Below are 22,300 nucleotides of genomic sequence, written 5' to 3'. Positions count from 1 at the left end.
CCTCCAAGACCCAGTTTATCTGTTTGTTTTTTGGAGTCCCCCTAAAATCCCTATCAAATTTGAGATTTTCTTCTGTTTTCCTCTAGCTCTTTTATTCACATATTAAAAAAAAAAAATCATGACTCATTGTTTTTATTTTGTTGGCTTCTGTAACTCTGCTGTAAACTTAATGTAAGGCAGGGAAATGTATTTTTCTTCCTTTTTTTCTTCCATCTATGTAAACAGTTCAGAAAATGCCCCTTAATTTATGAATAGATTCAAGCCCACTAGTGGAAATAATTTAAAAATGTAAAACTATAGGAAATTGAAGAAATCTATTTGAATTCTATGACCTTGACATTAAAATCCTTGCTATAGGAAACTTCTTAAAAGAATTGAATATCTAGGGACGCCTGGGTGGCTCGGTTGAGCATCTGCCTTCTGCTCAGGGTGTGATCCCAGGGTCCTGGGACTGAGTCCCACAGTGGGCTCCCCACAAGGAGACTGCTTCTCCCTCTGCCTGTGTCTCCACTTTCCTCTTGTCTCTCATGAATAAATAAATAAAATCTTAAAAAAAGAATTGAGTAATTATTTTTATAATACAAAGGGTATTAGGGAAAATCGAGAATGAGAAGAATATATTAGACTTTAATGAAAATTTAAAGCTTAACATCAGGAATTTTTAAAATAGTAAAATTTTAAAGGGATTGGTAGCATAAATAGTGACTGTTGCATGCAATAAATATAAAAATTTTTAAAAATGAGCTTGAATCTTGTCATATTTCAGCAAGACCTTTCACTTTTTTTTTTTTAACTGAAAAACTTGGAACTTCTATGTTGCATTTCAATTATACATTTAAGTACTACAGTAGAATATAGAACTGTGACCCAAGAACTGGCCTCTGAAATTTTTATTGCCTCCTTCAGGTGATTGATTTGAAATATCAAAAGCTAGCTCTTATATAGAAGAAATGCTTAACTGGTTCAAATATTATTCAGTAATCATATACTGAGCAGAATTCATGGCAAAATTTTTTTTACAAAGCTGAACATGACCATGTCTTTGCTTTCACTGAGCTCATGATCTAGTGAGAAAGAAAGAAGCCATAAAGTTATCATTCAGTGATCTAGGTGCTTGATACAGAAAATGAGGTGACTATTGTGTTTTGGGGGAATATGTTGGTGGCTTATTTGCATTCTTTCTTTGTCCCCATGCATGATTGCAAAGGTTGTAATCTAATTTCTTCTATCGTTAGTAAACCCATACCTTCAGTTCAAATTCTCAGGTTACCATTCACTAACTTTGTGATTTTGGGCAAGCTACTTAATCCTCTAAATTTTAGTTTCCTCATTTATTAAATAAGAAAGTTTCTTTGTTAAATAAGAATGTTCCCTGTCTTAAAATATTTTTATAACTATTAATTGAAATATTTAAAACAGCATAATCTTAGCATATAGCAATTCTCAACAATTACTTTTTTTCTGATCTTCTCCACTATTCTATCATCGGGATTCAAGAGGAAGCTTCGGATTATTTATATGCTTACACTGCAATTTGCATTTGAAAACATTCTATGATCACTTTCTCCATCTTCTTTGCTTCAACAGAACATTTTACAGCCTACTAATAAAAATGGTTATTTTTGTTTGTGGTAGGTAATTAAGTTATATTATTTTATGCTAATATTTTCATAGATTAGCTATTTTGCCTTTTACAGGACTTCAAGAGGTTAAGTAACTTTTTTTAGCTTGTAAGTTATAGAGCCGAAGGACTTGAATTCAAATGTTTGATATCATCATGGAGACAATGGGTGGGAAAGTCCATGAACTTTAACCAGTAGAAAAATTTTAGTGTCATAAGCAAACTCAAATTTTCTCTCATTCACATACCCACCCACAAAATAATAACTAAAGGAATTTAATAGAGGCTAAGTCCTGTCTTATTTAATAGACTTTAATTCCAGCTAGTTTTACCAAAAGTTTAGATAGATATTTGGAAATCTTTGTCAGGGGTGCAGAATTTACTGTTAATGGAGAAGTTGTATAAAACTACTTAAGTGCAGAAGGGACAAGTTTATATCTTTAAATTAAAAAAATTTAAATGTATGTCATTTTCTATTCATGCATGAGTCTCTGTATTTCAGAATAAGACTCTTCTTAGGAGTCTCATATATTAAAATTGTCACAGTCTCCAAAGTCATCCCTTACAATGTGCATTTGGGTGAGTGAAAAACCTATTACTTATAGGTAAGTCAGTATTAGAAAACCAATCTGTAAATCAAATTTTAGTAAGTCTAGAATGGTGCTAATACTAATTAAACAGCACTTAGTAGATAACGTTAGATTTCTATCCACATGCAAAACTCTTGATTTCTTCTCAACTTTTGCTGTGAATTAATTACATTTATAATGCTTAATGTTTCTCCTGAGTTCATATCAATGACATTTCATTTATAAATGCCTCCTGTGTACATGAAACAGACCACAATATTTTTTTAATATTCTTTTTGTGTAATGGTGGATGAAATGTAACAGTGAATTTTTATTGTCTTCCTTGACTAGTGATTGCTTTTGAATCTATCCTGAGGGTTTTCTCCACTCCACATGCACCCCAGTGGTTCAAACTGATTAAAATCAGGATGTGATGAAAGGAGAAAAATGGAGAACTATGCAGAAAAATTGAACACTTGATTTCACTGTCAATTTAATCTCCTTTTTTGTGTTAACTTTATTTTTAAGAAACAAATATACATTTGTTATAAAAATTTTAGAAAAACACATAAACAAAGGTAAGAGTGTATCACTGATGTCTCTGACACTGAAAAAACTTACTGCTAACATAGTGGTTTTTAACTTCCATTTTTCTATTACTCCAATATACAAGACACTTAAAAATATTCATAAACATGGACAACAGTTCATATGAATTGGAGAGAACATTACCTTTTCTTGCCTCCTCCACTACTCTTCTGGGTTTAAACAGAAGTATATACTTTTGAATTCCTCAGTGCTGGGTTTACCAGGTAATTTTGGTTCTCCTCACGCCTAAGCATATAAGAGTGTTTCATTTTGTTTATCTTTAGTTGGATAGGGTCATGTGTGAGAAAGACTGAACAATTAGCTATGATTAGAAGTGATGCATGCCTTCATGCAGTCCACCATTTATTTATTTGTAAATGTGAGATCCTTTCTCAACCTACAGCTTTCAAACAATAGCTAAAAAATAGCTTTCAAAATGATGGCTGGTCCATTGGTTTGAATAAAGACCAACAGAGCCCCCTCCTGACCAGTAAAGGATCTATATCATGACCAAGAAATAAGCCTGTTATTTTAAGCCATTAGGATTTTGAGGTTTGTTACCATAACATAATTTAACATGTCATTACAAATATACATCCCAATTCTCATCTGTCACCAAGTGACTTTAATTTATCTTCATGAACGGAGGAAATCTGAGCCAAAGCTTATAGAAAATAATATACATTTAGGACAAAGCATGCAAATTTCATTAAAAATTATCTCTAAGGCAAATTTCTCAGTTGTGATCAATATACTGTGTGAATTAATAATAAATCAAAGTTTCAGTAAGGCAGTTTTTCTTGTTTTATTAAGACTAAAAATATAGTGATAATATCTTTGTAGCAATGAAAGTCTAGGAAACCAAGGGCTGTTCTCATTGCAAATGATAAAATAGCCGTGTGTTCTTAAGAACATACAAAGTTGATTGATAACATTTTAAAAACCAAAATGTAAAAATCATTAATAAACCACTCACAGGACATATAAAAAACAAGATGCTAATTACAAATATCTGGAAGAAAAAAGAAATTGCAAAACTTTAAGAGTTGAGATTAATATAAATTATAACTTTTTTTTGCCAATAAATTTAAATAGAAAATTCCCCAAATATGTATAAACCATCCATACAACTGACCAATAGTCACAAAAGCATAAAATATGAATTCTCTAGCAATTTTTTAAAAAAATCCAAAGTTAAAAACTTTCCCAAGAATAGGATTCAAGAGTCCTACTGAGAATTATACCAAACATTGAAGAAAGACTTAATAACCATACACAAAGACTTCCTCCTGATATCAAGAATGGGACAAGAATACTTGGTGCATCCTTTGTATTTAATAATGTACTGATGACTTAACCAGTACAATAAATAAAAATGAAATAAAGGAATGATGATACAAAAAGGAAGAAATAAAATTATTAGTATTCAAATAAGATATCATTTTGTACATAAGCTAATCTACACATAACTTATTATTTATGCATTAAGTTTAGCAAGATTATTTAGTACAAGGTCAATGTGCAAAAAAACCATTGTATTTTGACATGCCAGCAACAAATATTTAGAAAAAACATTATTAAAATATTTTTTTAAATATCAATTTCCTAGTACTTGAGAGAAATTTGACCTCTATAAATTGAAGGATGTTTATGGATTGGAACCAATAGTCTAAATATGTTAATCTCCTGAAATAGGTCAATGGGTCTGCCGTTGTCCCAGTCAAAATGCTAATAGTAGATACAGCAGAATTGGGAAAAGGAACTGAACAAAAAGATTCTGTTAGAATTAGAGTGTGTGGAGCCAATGAGTTCAAGAGACATGGGCAAGTTACCAGGACCGCATGGAGACAAAATAAGAATACTCTGCAGATCGTCTAAATTCTTACTACTACAAAGGTGGAACTAACAAGAAACACAGTTGGAGTTTGATCTAACAGAGTAGAAGATCTAACTCTGTGACTTCAACCATAAAATTAATTTTCATAATATAGAATGTAAAACATGTGAAAATGAAAGTAATTTGAGGCAAGTACAGACGTCCAGTGGTATCTCCTTTGGATGAAATTCTGGAGAGGTACATTGGAAGAGCTTATGTAATAATGAAGTAATTAAAAGATTTTTAGTTAAGAATGAAAGGATTAAACGGAGGCTGGGCTCTTAAGAGGTTATTGATTACCACATTGCAGATCTGTTTCATCATTTGTGAACTTTGGACCTAGATAAACTAGAAAAGAGATTACATATTTACTTATCCACTTTGCCTTCTCTGTGCTGTTTGATAGATTGTTTCATGGAAGGAAATATTTGTGTGTGTGTGTGTGTGTGTGTGAGAGAGAGAGAGAGAGAGAGAGAGAGACAGAGGATGGAAGAGAGAGAGGGAAGGGGGAAGGGCATAGGGAGAGAGAATCTTAAGTAGGTTCCATACTCAGCACAGAGCCAAACATGGGCTTATTTAGTCTCACAACCCTGAATCATGACTTGAGCGGAAATCATGAGCTGGGTGCTTAACCAACTAAGCCACCTACGCACCCCCCATGGAAGGAAATCTTAGAGTAGATTTAAAATAAAACTTAGCATTTATCATATTCAAAAAGTAGTTGTCTAAAGTAATACTACTTTTTTTCTTTTATGGATCATGCTTTTTGTGTTGAATCCAAGAAATCTTTGGCAAGCCAAAGAAACAAAAGCTTTCTGTTAAAACTTTTAAAGTTTTAATTTTGGGACGCCTGGGTAGCTCAGTGGTTGAGCATCTGCCTTTGGCTCAGGGCGTGATCCCGGATTCTCCAGGTCAAGTCCTGCATCGGGTTCCTTTCATGGAGCTTGCTTCTCCTTTCTCTCTGCCTGTGTCTCTGCCTCTCTTTCTGTGTCTCTCATGAATAAATAAATAAAATCTTTAAAAAAAAGTTTTAATTTTTACATTTAAGTCTATGATCCATTTTGAGTTACTTTTTAAGTTTGGTGCTAGTCTCAGTGAATTTTCTGCATATGAATATCTAATTTTTAAACACTATTTGTTAAAAAGAGCATTATTTCTCCACATAATTTTCTTTGCACTTTGGTCAAAAATTAGTTGAACTTAAATTTGTGAGTTTATTTATTTTTCATTCATCTACTTATCTATGTTACATCAATACCACATTATCTCATATACTGTAAATTTCTAATATCTTGAAATTGGGTAGTATTAGTCCTCCAACTTTGTTCTTCTTGAAGTTATTTTGGTCATATTAGGTCTTTCGTATTTCCAAATGAATTTTAGAATCACTGTCATTTTTTTTAACCAAAAAAATATGCTTGCCGTTTTTTTGTTTTGCTTTGTTCTTTGGATTGAGTTGACTGTATAGATAAATTTAGGGATAATTGACATCTTCATGATATTAATTCATGAACACAGTACATCTTTCCATTGAAATATTTTGACATTTCTTCTTAACAATGTTTTGTGGGTTTTGGTGTGCATGTATTATACAACTTAACAGATCTATTCCTAAATATTTCACATTTCTTAATGTTATTATGCATAATGTTTTTCAAATTTCAATTTCCAGTTATTTGTTGGTAGTGAAATAAAATGGATTTTTGTATAGAATTACTTTGTGCCTTGTAAACATGCTAATTAGTTTTAGTAGTTTACTTATAGATTCCATTGGTTTTCTATATATGTCATGTTGACAGTAAATAGAGTTTTCTTCTTAATTTCAAATATGAACATCTTTTTTCCTTTATCATGCCTAATTGCACTGATCAGATCTTCTAGAATAATGTTGAATGGAACTTGCCTTATTCCTAATATTAGGAAAGCAACTTTCAATCTGTAACATTAACTGTTAACATTAAATGAAGACAGTATTTCACGTTGAGAAACTTGTGTTCCTAGTTTGCTGAGAATTTTTTAAAAAATCTGGAATAGGTAATGGATTTTGTTAAATGGCTTTTCTTCTGTTAAAAGGATTATATGGTTTTTCTTTAAAAATTCACTTATATGGGAAACTACATTGATTTTTCAACGCTAAACTATTCTTCAGATAAACCCCATTTGGTCATTTGGATGACATGTTCGTTTTGTACATTGGTGAGATTGAAATGCTAAATGTTATTAAATTTTTGTATTTGGTCATGATTGATATTACTCTATATCTTTACTATTACTTTGCTCATAATTTGTCTATTTTTGGTACTAGCATTTTAAAAGCTGACCTCACAAAATGAGTCGGGAAGTATGTTCTCTTTATTTTTTGGAGGAGTTCTGTAAATTTGGTTTTACTTCTTTCTTCAATATTTAGTAGAATTCACCAATAAAGTCATCTGAAGTTTCCTTTGTGGGATTGTTTCTAAGTACAAATTTAATTTTTGAGCTATATAGGATTATTCAGGTTATCTGTATCTTCTTTAAGCTCTGGAAGATGTCTTCCAAGAAATTTCCCTTTTTTATCTAAATTGTTAGATTTATTGTCATAAAGCCTTCATAATACTCATATGTTTAACATCTGTAGAATGTATAACAATGTCCCTCTCAGTTTTGATATTGTGATTTTTGCCCTCTGTATTTTTCCTTATCTTTGTGGTTAGAAGTTTATGAATTTATCAATCTTTACAAGTCAGGATTTAATTTCATTAATTTTTTCCTCCATTTTCCCCTGGTTTTTAATGTTTATCATTCATTTTTATTTCCTTTCTTCTGCTTACTTTGGGTTTAATTTGCTTTCCTTTCCATGTTTTTTTTTTTTTAATAGAAGATTTTACCATTGGGTTTTTAGGTCTTCTTTTCTAATAATATAAACATTTAATGCAATAGTTTTCCCTCTGAATATTGCTTTTGGAGCATCTGCTAACTTCTGTTAGACTTTAAAAAAAAATTAGGTCTCTCCAAAATATTATCTTCTCCTATGATTTCTTTTTTGATTGGTTGGTTATTTAGGAGTATGTAATTTAATTTCTAAATATTGGAGAAATTTTCCAAATATCTTTCTTATTGATTTCTAGTTTAATTCTGCTGTACTTAGGAACATTAATTTTAGTTTAAAATTTATTGAGAATTATTTTATGGCTTACAACATGTTGTATCAGGGTACCTGGGTGGCTCGGTCAGTTAAGTGGTCTAACTTGATTTCAGTTTAGGTCATGATCTCAGGGTTGTGAGATCCAGCCCTGTGTTGGGGTTCGCACTAGGCATAGAGCCTGCTTAAGATTCTCATTCTCCCTTTCCCTGTGCCTAGCTCTCACTTTTGCACTCTCGCTCCCTTAAAAAATGTGTTGTTTCCTAGTAAATGCTTTATATATTGTTGAAAATAATATGTGTTTTCTTGGATCAAGTGTTTGATATTTATCAATCACATCAAGTCATCTGATAGTATTGTTCATGAAAATAAGAATTTTGTTGTCTTCATTATAGTTGTATCTCTGTACCTAATCTGTTCTTCCCCCCTTTGGCTGCTTTGAGATTTCCAAGTTTCATTTTTTTTTTTTTTTCAGTAATTTAGAATGTACTTCAATGTGATTTTCCCCTATGTTATGTTATTCTGCTTATGGTTTGTTTACCACTTTACCCAGTGGGCTTGTCCTTTTCATAAAGTTTGAAAAAATTTTCAGAAATCATTTTTTCAAATACTTGTCCCCTAACCTTCTTTCCTCCTGTGAAAGAAGGAGTGATTGTATGTATATTGTCAAACATCACTGACCCCTGTTCATTTTCTCTTTTTTCCTAGCTGTGCTGCATTTTGGATGGTTTCTGTCATTTATAATAAATGATGAATATCACTTCAAAGATTAGGACAAAGCCAAGTGTCTTACCAATCTCATTCTTCTCATCTGGCTTCTGACTCCTTTTTGTTATTGAATTTGTTTGTTTTATTTCTTAAATTATAGTAAAAGGCGTAGCATGAGATATACTCCCTTAACAAATTTTAAGTATACGGTACACTTAACTGTATTATTACCTATAAGCACGATTATATACAGCAGACATTTCTCATCTAGCGTAATTGAACTTTTATGTGTATTGAAAATCAGCTCCCTATTACCTCCCTCTTCTAACCCCTGGCAGCCAGCATTCTGCTTTTGGCTTCTATGAGTTTGACTACTTTAGCTATCTCCTACAAGTGGACTCATGTAGTATTTGTTTTTCTGGGACTGGTTTATTTTACTTAATATAATGTTTAAGCATTATATTGTTGTTGCATATGGCATGAAGGATCTTCCACTATATGTATATACACATTTTCTTTAACCATTCATCTAATGGATATTTAAATTGCTTGCACATTTTGACTGTTGTTAATACTGCTATAGTAAATACAAATATCACCATCGAATCCTGATTTAAATTATTTTGTATAAATACCCTGAGGTATGATCTCTGGCTCATATGATAGTTCTATTTTTTATTTTTGAGGAAACTTCATACTATTTTCCATAGCACCTGCACCTTTTGCACTCCCAACAACAGTGTACCAGGGTCCAAATTTTTCCAAATTATTGCCAACATTTGTTGTGTATTTAATATTTTTGATACTGGCTATCCTAACCGGTAACTGAGGTGATATCTCATTGTAGTTTTGATTTGCATTTCTCTGACACTTGGTGATATTAAGCATCATTTTAGATACCTGTAGGCTATTTGTATTTTTTCTTTGTAGAAATATCTATTCAAGTCCTCTGCCCATTTTTAAGTTAGGGTATTAATTTTTTGCATTTTTTTTTTACTATTGAGTTGTGGAAGTTTCTTACATATTTTGGATACCACCTTATTAGGTAATGGTTTGCAATTATTTTCTTTCATTCTGTAGATTGCCTTTTTACTCTGTTGTTTCCTTTGCTGTACATCTTTTTTAGACAAAATAGAAAGTTTACCTCACAGATTCCTATGGAAAACATCATTGCCTATTTTTATTTTTAAGAAACATAGAACACAAGTGTGATGATAATAATACAAAAACTGTGTAAGAATCATCAATGTTCTTTGGTCACCAACACGAACCAAACCAGTACTCAAAGCGTGGTCTGTGGTGCAATCTGCAAATTACTGGTTCCCAGTCCATGATAAGGGAAGTTTAGAAATCGAACGTAAGTATTTACAAACTTTTATGGAAATCTGACTTTGTTGTGACATATAAGTATCTGATCATTTTTTCTAGAAATTGGTATTTATTATATTTTATAAAAGTATTGATTTTGAGAGATTAAAAATTAATTTTTCTTCATCAGAAAAATTTAAGAATTACTAATATCTATCAATTAACATGGAACTAATACTCTTTGAAATCAATTACAAATGCTGTCACTATTTTCAGAGTATTTTTGGAAAAATGGTATTGCTCTAGAATTACATCATATTCTTAAACTATTCTCAAGTCCCATTTTGAGAAAGCACTTTATCAAAGTAATGCCCCTTTCATCTACATACATATTTGGAATTTAGAAGTTCTGATCATATAGCCAACATTTTATATTTATATAATCATATTTAACTTTACAACAGTGATTATAATATTGAAAACTCAAAGGACCAGGATTAAACAAAGAAACTAAGAGAGCTCTATTATCATGAAGTTTCCTTTTTTCTCTGAATTGTTTGGGCGAAACTCTTGAACAACATAATTACATTGTCTCAACTTTAAGCCACAGTTTTCTATTTTTGCATCACTGATATAAAGATGTATCCTTTAATTGGTATCAAAAGGAGTTTCCAGACATTTGGCAAAGGAGTTCATTTGACATAGTTGTTATTGCCTGCATAATATGAACAATTGCCATATTGGTTATTTGCATTACATTTTTGTCATATATTTCTTTTTTCTTAAAGATTTTATTTATTTATTCATGAGAGACACAGAGAGAGGCAGAGATGCAGGCAGAGGGAGAAGCAGGCTCCCTGGGAGCCTGATGTGGGATTTGGTCCGGGGACCCAGGATCACACCCTGGGCTAAAGGGAGGCATTCAACGGCTGAGCCACCCAGACGTCCTTTGTCATGTATTTCTTTTTTTTTTTTTTAAGATTTAATTTATTTATTCATGAGAATACACAGAGAGGAGAGAGAGGAGAGAGGCAGAGACACAGGCAGAGGGAGAAGCAGGCTCCATGCAGGGAGCCTGACATAGGATTCGATCCTGGGTCTCCAGGATCAGGCCCTGGGCTATAGGCGGCCCTAAACTGCTGAGCCACCAGGGCTGCCCTGTCATGTATTTCTTAAATGTAAACTTCTAATTCTACTTGAAATGCCTTTACAAGTTATTCTCTGATGGAAAGAAAGGAAAATATTGAGTACAAAAAAATTGCTTTTCACAGAAAGTGTGATTACAGTGAAATTTGTCAAATCTATCAGAAAAAAAACCCAGAATTTTCTATTTCATTTGATATACTTTGAAATTATGCTATCAGCTTGTATAGTACTAAAACAGGATGGATTACAAAAAATGGAGCCTGCTTCTCCCTCTGCTTGTGTCTCTGCCTCTCTGTGTGTGTGTGACTATCATAAACAAATAAAAATTAAAAAAAATTTTAAAAAACCCAAAAAATGGTATTTTAAAAGTTATACAGAGGGATTGGATTGTTGGAACTGTGCTACTTTAGCCAGTATACAACTCGTAGTTACTGGTTTGCAAAATTATAAGAAACTTGCACTAAACACAAATCATCACCCTGTTTAGTTCAAGGAAGTCTTACTATGAAAAATCAGCATGCTTAGTGATGTAGATGATGTAGATGATTTACATTCTGATACAAACTTATTATTTCATTACAAATCAAATTTTAAATAGGCCAGATTTAGATTCTTGTATTTGTTAGGACTGTTTTCAGCTCTAACACCTATCTGATTAATTTTGATTTCATTGAATAGGCTTTTTTTTTTTTTAATCTTCCCCCAAATAACAAGAAATCCAGAGGTAAGCATTTGCTCGCTGATGTTGGGAAAACTACTCAATAGATCCAGATTTCTTACCTTCCCAGCCCTGTCATCCTTTCCATGCTGATCTTTTGTCCTCATATTGTCATCTGTGGTCAAAGGATGTTTATAACAAGTCAGTAAAATGCAGAATTAGCTGCATCTTAGCTTTTTATAGGGAAAGTAAAAGTTTTCCCAGAAGTCTTTTATAGCTATTCTCTTAGCTTTCATTAGATAGAACCTTGAAACTTGGCATAAATGCTGTAAGAATAGATATGAGATGTTTAATATATGGCAAAAGTGTTTCCAGGATTGGTATGATATAAAGGATGAGCTGGGTTATTTTCAGTTAGCATATGACTCCAAATTCTCAGTACTTTGGCATAAGTTTGTTTGTTGTTTACACAAAATATGTGAGTCTGCGTGATTACCCAGTGTAACTGTCTTTCATGTGGTGACTTCACTATCCAGGCTGCTCTGATTTTATGGCTGATATATAGAGGGTAACCCTCTAGTGTGTGTATGCTTTCCTGCTCTTCTTAGCTGCTTAACAAGATCAGTATGTTCATATGCAAATCTGTTTATGCCACTTATTTTTTTTGTATTTGCTAATTTTACTTAAAATCCTATGTAATTTGATACTATATGAATGCAAAGAGGGTGGTTTTATTGAAACTCAGTTGCATGCTTGAGAAGAAGTGATAAGGTAGAGTCACTAAAAATTTGGCATAAGAAACCAAAGAAATCTAAAAGGATTCTGAACTCAGATTGTTTTGTAGGTATCTAATACTCTGCTCCACTTAAAAAAAAAGAAACTGGAAATTATAAACAGTATATTATGAGGGTGAACTATTCAAAGCAGATCAGCATGGGTCTCCAATCAGAGAAATTATGTGTAAGGAGACTGCTGTGGGCTTATATCTAAAGAAAAGAAGATCTCTATTGTATTTGTCAAATATTCATCACAATTTATGGTTTTGACCTTTTTCAATGAATATTGTTTTTCAATCTTTCTTCTGATTTGAGTGATTTAATAATGGAATGGAATAGAAATAGCTTTTGCCAAGTATTATTAACTGAATCTTGCTGCATTTTAAAGATATTTTAAAAAACAGAAGTCACACTGACTCTGAACCTGATTTGCTTTTCTCTAAGAGGCAGAAAGTCAGAATGAGAATTGAGGTTGAAATCAATTACTGTAAAAACTAAAGAAAATTACAATAAATTGCAGCTACCATTTTCTAGCATCATTATTTTTTCCCCTTCTTTATCACTTACATTCACTACATTCAATATGTTATCTGAATATCCAAGATCTTGATGTTTACCACAGTCTTGAATTCTGGTCTCTTAGCTATGACATTTTCAGGATCCTATTGAATTCCATGCACCTTCCTCTTAATGCCTCGCTCAAGAAAGTTTGCCTTAGGAAAAAACAATAAAAAACATTAAAATAGATAGATATTAAGGTAATAATATAAAGGTAAACACTGAAAGCCCTTATTTATTGCCTAGAATATCTCTCTAGGTCAAAGCCATTTATAATTTCTTTCTTCTGCCTTTTTTGTTCACAAAGACATACTGTATTTTTTTAATTACTACCCTCTGCTACAGGTTCATATTTCTCTATCTTTCTCAGCTCTTGGATGAGAATACTCTCTTCAGATATCTCTCACACTAACATTCATCCTTATCCTATCAAAACTTAGTTTGTCAATTTCTTTCCTCCAAATGCTCTTGTTTTCCTATGAGCAGAATTCTACTTACTCATTCATTCTTTCCTATTGTGTTCCATTAGGGACCCAGGGATGCTTAATATTGGCTCGGAGATAAATATCTGTGGTTTATATCATGTATGTTTCTTTACAGCTTGGAAACACTCCCCACATTTCATTTATTCTTCACAAGGGTATTATCACCATATTTTTAAATGGAAACCGAAGGTCAGAAAGTAGCCGTCATATATACTCAAGGATATGAAGAGTAAGCAGCAGAATTGGGACTATAGGGTATTCTCCTGCCTTCTCCACATTGTCATACCCAAACACCAGACTAACATGTACCTAACAAGTCTCCAAAGCCCCAAAGTTTTTGGGGTGGTTCATTCAAAAGGAATAAAGCAAGACTCAACCCAGTGATGGAGTTTGGGTCTTTCATGGCCAACTGCTTGGCTCATTATATTTTGCACACTTTATTTTTCCCCCCTGTGACCACTTCCTTCTTATTAAGAGACTCTATTCTCTTGGTTAATAATGCAACAATTTTTCTTGCATCTTTTTCTCTGTTTCCCATTTTCTTTTATTTCCTTTTCTGGCCATTGTCTAGCAATGGGAAGGAAATTTCAGATTAGGCTTTATGTATGAAGTAGAAAACTTGTAGAATTATGGCAAAATCTCCCAGACATACTTTTGGAAGTGAAACTTACTCAGACAGATCACATTAACTTATGATTCAGATCAGACAATTGTCTACTAGAATATAAAAATTTGCATTAATGAAGAGTGGTCTGGCCATACTTGCCAGTAAGCTTCACATTTTCAATATTTGGTAATTAGTTGACTCAGGAAATGAATGAATTCCTTTGAAATCTTCCTCATGAAATCCATTGTCATGAGATTTCCTGATTAAAGTTTCTCTCTCTCTTTTTTAAAAGATTTTATTTATGAGAGAGAGAGAGACAAAGAGAGAGGGAGAGACACACACACACACAGAGAGAGGGAGAGAGAGAGAATGAGCAGGGAAAAAGGCAGGGGAGAGAGAGAAGCATATTCTCTGAGCAGGGAGCCCTACACAGAGCTCGATCCCAGGACCCTGAGATCATGACCTGAGCTGAAGGTAGATGCTTAACCAACTGAGACACCTAGACTCAGGCTTTTTTTTTTTTTTTTTTATGAATTCTGGATTCAATCTTTCAAGATTCACTTCTCATACTATTCTATGATTGTTAAAGGTGTGATCAGTTTAGAGATCCCATTTACTTAAGACACCCTGTCATCTGTTAAGAATAATGGTATTGGAATGAGATCAATAGTCAATGGTGAGGAATGGAAAGTAGTTCTCAGCAGCTCCTTGTTAATGATCTCTTCAAATGTGACTTTTGATCTTTTTAAAATCTAGTCTATAGCAATCCACCTCTTCCAATGGTTCAGGACAATTTGATTCTACTTTTTCCCCCATAAATTCAATACCTCAGAACATCTTGTAGACTCAGTCTCCAAAATGTCCAGAATCTGACCATTTATCACCATTTCTACTGCTACCATCTTGGTTCTAACCTCCATCAAATCTCCCATGTATCACTGCAACAGCCACTTAGGTGGAGGCTGCCTATTTAGATTATTCCTGGCTCAGCAGCCAGAGTGTAAGTCTGAGTCAAAACATGTTCTATTCAAAGCATTTTAATGACTTATAAAGGTCTACAGACTCTGGCCTCCACTCTGAGTTTATCTTCTCTCATTCTCTACTTGCTGATTCCATTTAAGCCACATTGGCCTACCTGTTCCCTCTTTAAGATATTTATATATACCTAGAGTGCTTTTTCCACCCATACCCATGTAGCTCCCTCATTTTCTGCATTTCTTTACTCATATAGAAATCTCAGCGAGACTTTCTTTGTTCAGTTTAGAATTAAAAGTTTTCCTCTAAACTCCCTTTCTTTGCTTTGACATATTAACAATATAATTTCCCATAGTTTTGCTTTGTTTTTCTAGATTTTGTTTCTATTAAATTATGTTTGCAGTGTTTAATAGTAAATACTATAACTGTTAAGTACAGTTTGGAGTTATTTTTGTCTTCTCTACAAAATGTAGTTTAAAAAGATTCATATTTTTCTCAAAGGTTATCTGATGACAGCCAGTTATTTTTTGCTTGTTTTTATCTTATTTTATTTAAATTCAATTAATTAACACAAAGTGCATCATTAGTTTCAGTTGTAGAATTCAGTTATTCATCAATTGCTTATAACACACAATGCTCATTACATCCTGTGATGATAGTTCTTATTCATGTTAGTTCTATCTTTAAAGCCACTAGATGGGGCACCTGGGTGGCTAAGTCCATTGAGTGTTGAGTGTCTGACTTAATTTCGGCTCAGGTCATATCAGGGTCATGGGATGGAGTCTGGCATTGGGCTCCTCACTGACCATGGAGCTCCTGGGATATTCTCTGGGCCTCTGCCCTACCCCCAGCCCCCAGCCCTCCACCCTGCTTGAGGTCTCTCTCTCTCTCAAATTAAATAAATAAATAAATAAATAAATAAATAAATAAATAAATAAATAAATAATAAACCACTAAAAGCTTATTTACACATATATATTTTTTTCCTTTGACCTTATAGTATTCATAATTAGCTGGTAAATTTATGTTGTTTTGAATAACACATAATTAATTTTTATCCTAAACTTCTCTGGAACTTAGTCTGACAGGAGTGTTCTGAATTTTCCTATAATTGTTTTTTTTTTTTAAGATTTATTATCTATTTATTCATGAGAGGCACAGATAGAGAGAGGCAGAGACATAAGCAGAGGGAAAAGCAAGCTCCCTGCAAGGGAGCTTGATGTGGGACTCGATCCCAGGACCCCAGGATTATGACCTGAGCCAAAGGCAGACAACCACTGAGCCACCCAGGTGTCCCTGAATTTTCCTATAATTGTTATTGCTATTTATTTATCTCTTATTTCTATACATGTACTCTCCAAATAAGCTTTTTATTTTAGAAGATATTTTGATTTACAAAAAATTATACAGAGTTCCCATATTTCCTTAGTTTTTTCCTAAGATCCCTTTTTTGTTCAAGTATCCCATCCAGGGTAACTTACATTGAGTTGTCATTTTTTTTTTAAGATTTTATTTTTTTATTCATAAAGACAGGGAGAGAGAGAGAGAGGCAGAGACACAGGCAGAGGGAGAAGCAGGCTCCATGCAGGGAGCCCGATGTGGACTCGATTCAGGGTCTCCAGGATCACGCCCTGGGCTGCAGGCGTCCCTAAACTGCTGCGCCACCAGGGCTGCCCACATTGAGTTGTCATTAAGCTCTTTTTGGCTGTGACAATTTCTTAACGTTTCTAGTTTTTTAAATAATTTTGATAGTTATGAGGAATAATAGTCTGATATTTTGTAGAATGTTCCTCAGTTGGGATTTATCTGATAGTTTCTCATGATTGCACCAAGGTTATGAATTTTGGTTGGAACATAGCAAATAAGAAGTCATTTTCATCACATCATATCCAGGGTATATGTGATCAACATGATTTATCACTGTTAATGTTAACTTTGATCACTTGGTTGAGGTAGTATTTTAAAGGTTTGTCCACTATAAAGCTACTGTCCCCTCAAATTCTTTTCAGCTGTATTCATGGGAGGGAAATCCATGTACTCAGCCCACACTTAAGGATTAGGGAGTTATGATCCACCTCCTGGAGGATGATGAGTATGTATAAATTATTTAGGCTCCTCCATTAGAGATTTGCCTCTTCTTCCCCATGCATGTATTTGTGCAATCATCTATGTCAGTAGGGGCTCATGGATACTTATTTTACATTTTCTGTTATAATCTAATACTATATAATTTTGTTCCTTAGATTTTTCAGCTTTAGCTTTTAGGAGCTTTTTTACTTGGTTTCTGTATTCTTTTGACAATACATCCTTTGGTGTGTGCGTGGGTGTATATTAGGACTTTCTTACTTTCTGACACTATAAGATAGATGCTCTGACTTTTATATTTCCTGCCTAAGTAGAATCAGCCATTTCTACAAAAAATGCCATTTTTTTAAAAAAAATTAGAGGATGGTTTTAGAAGTGAAAAATCTGATAGTCACTAAGTCTGGATGCTTCTAGGCTCTCTCAACAAACCAGAGGAAGGAACTATATATGTGATACTATATATGCACATATCTATAAATATTTCTTGATATAATAATCTGTATGTGTACTAAGCTAAACATGGGTTCACACTGATGTCTCCAACCTTGTAATAGTAGGCTTATTTTCACTGCTTTGTACCCAAGGACTTCACAAAGCCTCTGTACAGGGTGTACAACCAACACTTACTGGATAATTGCATGAACAAAAATATTCTGTTTATCATATTCCCACTTCTGGGCTCCTTTGTTGATTTTCCTTACACTTTAAATTTAAGTGCTCTTTAAAAATACTTTTTTGTGTAAAAATCTGATAATTGATGCTTATTGGTGTGGACATGCACCTCTGTCATCTGAGGATATGCACACCTGCCTCTCATGAAACCACCTGCTGCAAACTCTTTGATTCATAATGGGACAGGACAAGGCTTCAAGGTCTGGCTTTACCTCTCTTTTATAATTGACTATCCATCTCTTTTTTCTCCTTCTTTCGGCCTAGGGTAATTATCCTAAACTCAAATGTGGTAGCAACTTAGTTTCCATTTCTCAAACCCCAAAAGTTTTGCCTGTAACTTAATGTCCTCTTTATTCCAGTAAGAGTTTAGGCTATGTATATATTTGAACACTATATCCACTGTGATGCATCCATGTTCATTCAAAAGCAGTAATGAAGAATAGCCTAATAGTAGAATTGGCAAAAAGCACAAAGTTGGAAAAGAAAAAAAATTAGTGGAAACACATTGCTCCTCCATACATTTTGTTTCTAAACTACAAATTCCAGTATTGCTGTATCTCCTCTATTCTTCCTTTTGTTTCCCACAGACTGTCTTCCCCCTTGTTGCCAGTTACATCTTCATTCTTACACTCCTAAAGTCTTTTTTTTGTGTGTGTTTTGCCATAGTTTCTTGCAAAGATTCTTGGCATTCAAGATCTTGGTAATATGGTCCATTTACTCAAATCATCTTCTTTCCCAGTGGCTGCCCTATGTAAACTACAGGGTATTACACAAAATCATTGATAATCTGAAAACTAGCCCTGTGCATTCCTGACTTATTCTTTTGCTTTTACATTTTTTTCTCCTGGTGTTAGTTTGACAGTTATTCTTTTTCACGTAATCTCTCTTTTCTTTTTGATAGTTTTTAAGATTTTATAATTGATGTACTGCATTTCACTACATAGCAGATAATTATTTTTGTTTGGCACTGAATGTAGCCTCTAAATCAGAGGACTCTCTTGAGATTTTAGAGCAGTCCTGATTAAATGGCTGATTTCCATCTCACATGGGTTTTAAAGAAGTTGCTCAAAGTAACATTTGAGGCCAAAGGACTTTATTTTTATTACAAGTAAAAGCCAGGTTGGAGGTTAGTTCATTTAAGATTAGTCTAGTGTGTATACTAATTTTGAACTCCAGAACTGGCCACATTTTCCTTTCAGGCCCAGACAAGTGGAACTCTCCAGACGAAGAGTCCCCCCTAGTAGCAAAGAGCAGAGTTGCTGACCTGAACATGCCTAGTGATTTTCCTCAAATACACTCAGTAGTAAGTCACTGTGTTTTGAGGTGGAGTGAATAAAGTGACAGAGAGGACAGAAATAGTATTCTGATTTTTTTTCATTTATTTATTTTATTTTTATTTTTTTTATAAATTAATTTTTATTGGTGTTCAATTTACCAACATACAGAATAACACCCAGTGCTCATCCCGTCAAGTGTACCCCTCAGTGCCCGTCACCCATTCACCCCCACCCCCCACCCTCCTCCCCCTCCACCACCCCTAGTTCATTTCCCAGAGTTAGAAGTCTTTATGTTCTGTCTCCCTTTCTGATATTTCTCACACATTTCTTCTCCCTTCCCTTATATTCCCTTTCACTATTATTCATATTAGTGTATATTCATATTCAGTGTATATTCATACACTGTTTGTCCTTCTCCGGTTACTGTGGCCAAGTTCAAAAAGGGTGTTGCCTGAGTTCTCCTCTGGGATTTTGATGGAATCTTGTCTCACATTTAGATCTTTCATCCATTTTGAGTTTATCTTTGTGTCTGGTGCAAGAGAGTGGTCCAGTTTCATTCTTCTGCATGTGGATGTCCAATTTTCCCAGCACCATTTATTGAAGAGACTGTCTTTCTTCCAGTGGATCGTCTTTCCTCCTTTGTCGAATATTAGTTGACCATAAAGTTCAGGGTCCACTTCTGGGTTCTCTGTTCTGTTCCATTGATCTATATGTCTGTTTTTGTGCCAGTACCACACTGTCTTGATGAACACAGCTTTGTAGTACAACCTGAAATCTGGCATTGTGATGCCCCCAGATATGGTTTTCTTTTTTTAAAATTCCCCTGGCTGTTTGGGGTCTTTTCTGATGCCACACAAATCTTAAAATAATTTGTTCTAAGTCTCTGAAGAAAGTCCATGGTATTTTGATAGGGATTGCATTATACGTGTAAATTGCCCTGGGTAACATTGACATTTTCACAATATTAATTCTGCCAATCCATGAGCATGAAATATTTTTCCATCTCTTTGTGTCTTCCTCAATTTCTTTCAGAAGTGTTCTATAGTTTTTAGGGTATATTTTGAGAACCATTTGAATGGTAAATGGTTCTCCAACCTTTTATTTTCAGGTTGTAGGTGTCCTTCTGTCTAAAATGAGTCTCTTGTAGACAGCAAATAGATGGGTCCTGCTTTTTTATCCAGTCTGAAACCCTGCGCCTTTTGATGGGGTCATTAAGCCCATTCACGTTCAGAGTTACTATTGACAGATATGAGTTTAGTGTCATCATGATATCTATTAGTCCTTGTTTTTGTGGATTGTTCCACTGAACTTCTTCTTAAAGGGGAATTTTAAGAGTCCCCCTTAAAATTTCTTGCAGAGCTGGTTTGGACACATATTCTTTCACATATTCTTTCAGTTCCTGCCTGTCTTGGAAGCTCTTTATCTCTCCTTCCATTTTGAATGAGAGCCTTGCTGGATAAAGTATTCTTGGTTGCATGTTCTTCTCATTTAGGACCCTGAATATATCCTGCCAGCCCTTTCTGGCCTGCCACGTCTCTGTGGAGAGGTCTGCTGTTACCCTAATATTCCTCCCCATGAAAGTCAGGGACTTCTTGTCTCTTGCTGCTTTAAGGATCTTCTCTTTATCTTTGGAATTTGCAAGCTTCACTATTAGATGTCGAGGTGTTGAACGGTTTTTATTGATTTTAGGGGGGGATCTCTCTATTTCCTGGATCTGAATGCCTGTTTCCCTTCCCAGATTGGGAAAGTTTTCAGCTAGGATTTGTTCAAATACATATTCTGGCCCTCTGGCCCTTTCGGCGCCCTCGGGAACCCCAATTAAACGTAGGTTTTTCTTCCTCAGACTGTCATTTATTTCCCTTAATCTGTCTTCATGGTCCCTTAATTGATTGTCTCTTTTTTCCTCAGTTTCCCTCTTTGCCATCAACTTGTCTTCTATGTCACTCACTCGTTCTTCCACCTCGTTAACCCTCGTCGTTAGGACTTCTAGTTTGGATTGCATCTCATTCAATTGATTTTTAATTTCTGCCTGATTGGATCTAAATTCTGCAGTCATGAAGTCTCGTGAGGCCTTAATGCTTTTTTCTAGAGCCACCAGTAGCTGTATAATGGTGCTTCTGAATTGGCTTTCTGACATTGAATTGTAATGCAGATTTTGTAACTCTGTGGGAGAGAGGGCTGTTTCTGATTCTTTCTTTTGAGGTGAGGTTTTCCTTCTAGTCATTTTGCTCAGTGCAGAGTGGCCAGAAACAAGTTGTATTGGAACACGGGGGAGGATCACTGGTCCGTCCAGCTGGTCTTCTGGGGGAGGGGCCTGCTGTGCTGATTTTCAGGTGTTAGCACTTGGGGGAGCTGCTCTGCCCCTGCCTGCTGCAGGGCTCAGCGGGGGTTGTTTACCCCGTGGGGCCCCAGGAGGAACAGCCGCAGTTGCTATGGCAACTCTGGAAGCCTGGATTCAGCCTCCGCAGGAACTACGGGGCTCGGGGCTCTCGGCTCTCCGTCCGCAGGGCCTGGAGGCTCCGGGGCGGGGCCGCTGATCTGCTCAGCTCGGGGCAGGAGCGTCCTCGCTGTCCTGGGCCCTCCCGGCCTCTGCCTGTCCCGGGGGAGGCCGGATCCTGGGCTGTGTCCCGGCGCCCTGTGCTCCGGGGCCTGCGCTGGTGGATTCGCGCTCCCGCCCTGCAGCTCCCTCCCTGGAGCCGCTCCCGAGCCCCTCCGAGCTGCTCCGGTCGGTCCCTCCGTGCGCGCTGCAGCCCTTAGGGAGCTCGGAGCACTCTCCTGCGCTCGCAGGTGCCTGTGAGTGTCCCCGGGAGCCCGAGGGCATCCCCGCTCTCCTGGGTCCTGCTCCAACTCCCTGCGAGCCCCTTTCCGCCCGCCCGGGAAGGTTGGTGCAGCTCCTGCTCCTCCGGGACGGGGCTCTCCTGTCCTGGGGACACTCGCCCCGGCCTCAGCCCGGCTCCTCGCGGGGCCCCTCCCCCTCGGAGGCCTTTTGTTCCTTTATTTCTTTTTCCCCGTCTTCCTACCTTGATGGAAGCGCGGACTTTTCTCACTGTAGCGTTCCAGCTGGTCTCTCTTTACATCTCAGGCCGAATTCGTAAATTTTCAGGATGGTTTGAAGGTTATCTAGGTAATTTGGTGGGGACAGGCGATTTGGGGACCCTGCTCTTCCGCCATCTTGCCCCTCCCCCCTGATTTTTTTTCATTTAGAAGAGAGAAAAATATTCCTACTGAGTCCTCCTTCAGAAAAAAAAAAAAAAAGACTTCTGTGTCTCA

This window comes from Nyctereutes procyonoides, unplaced genomic scaffold (assembly GCF_905146905.1).
Source record: "Nyctereutes procyonoides isolate TBG_1078 unplaced genomic scaffold, NYPRO_anot_genome, whole genome shotgun sequence".
NCBI classification, from domain to species: Eukaryota; Metazoa; Chordata; class Mammalia; order Carnivora; family Canidae; genus Nyctereutes; species Nyctereutes procyonoides.
This window is presented reverse-complemented; position numbering follows the sequence as displayed.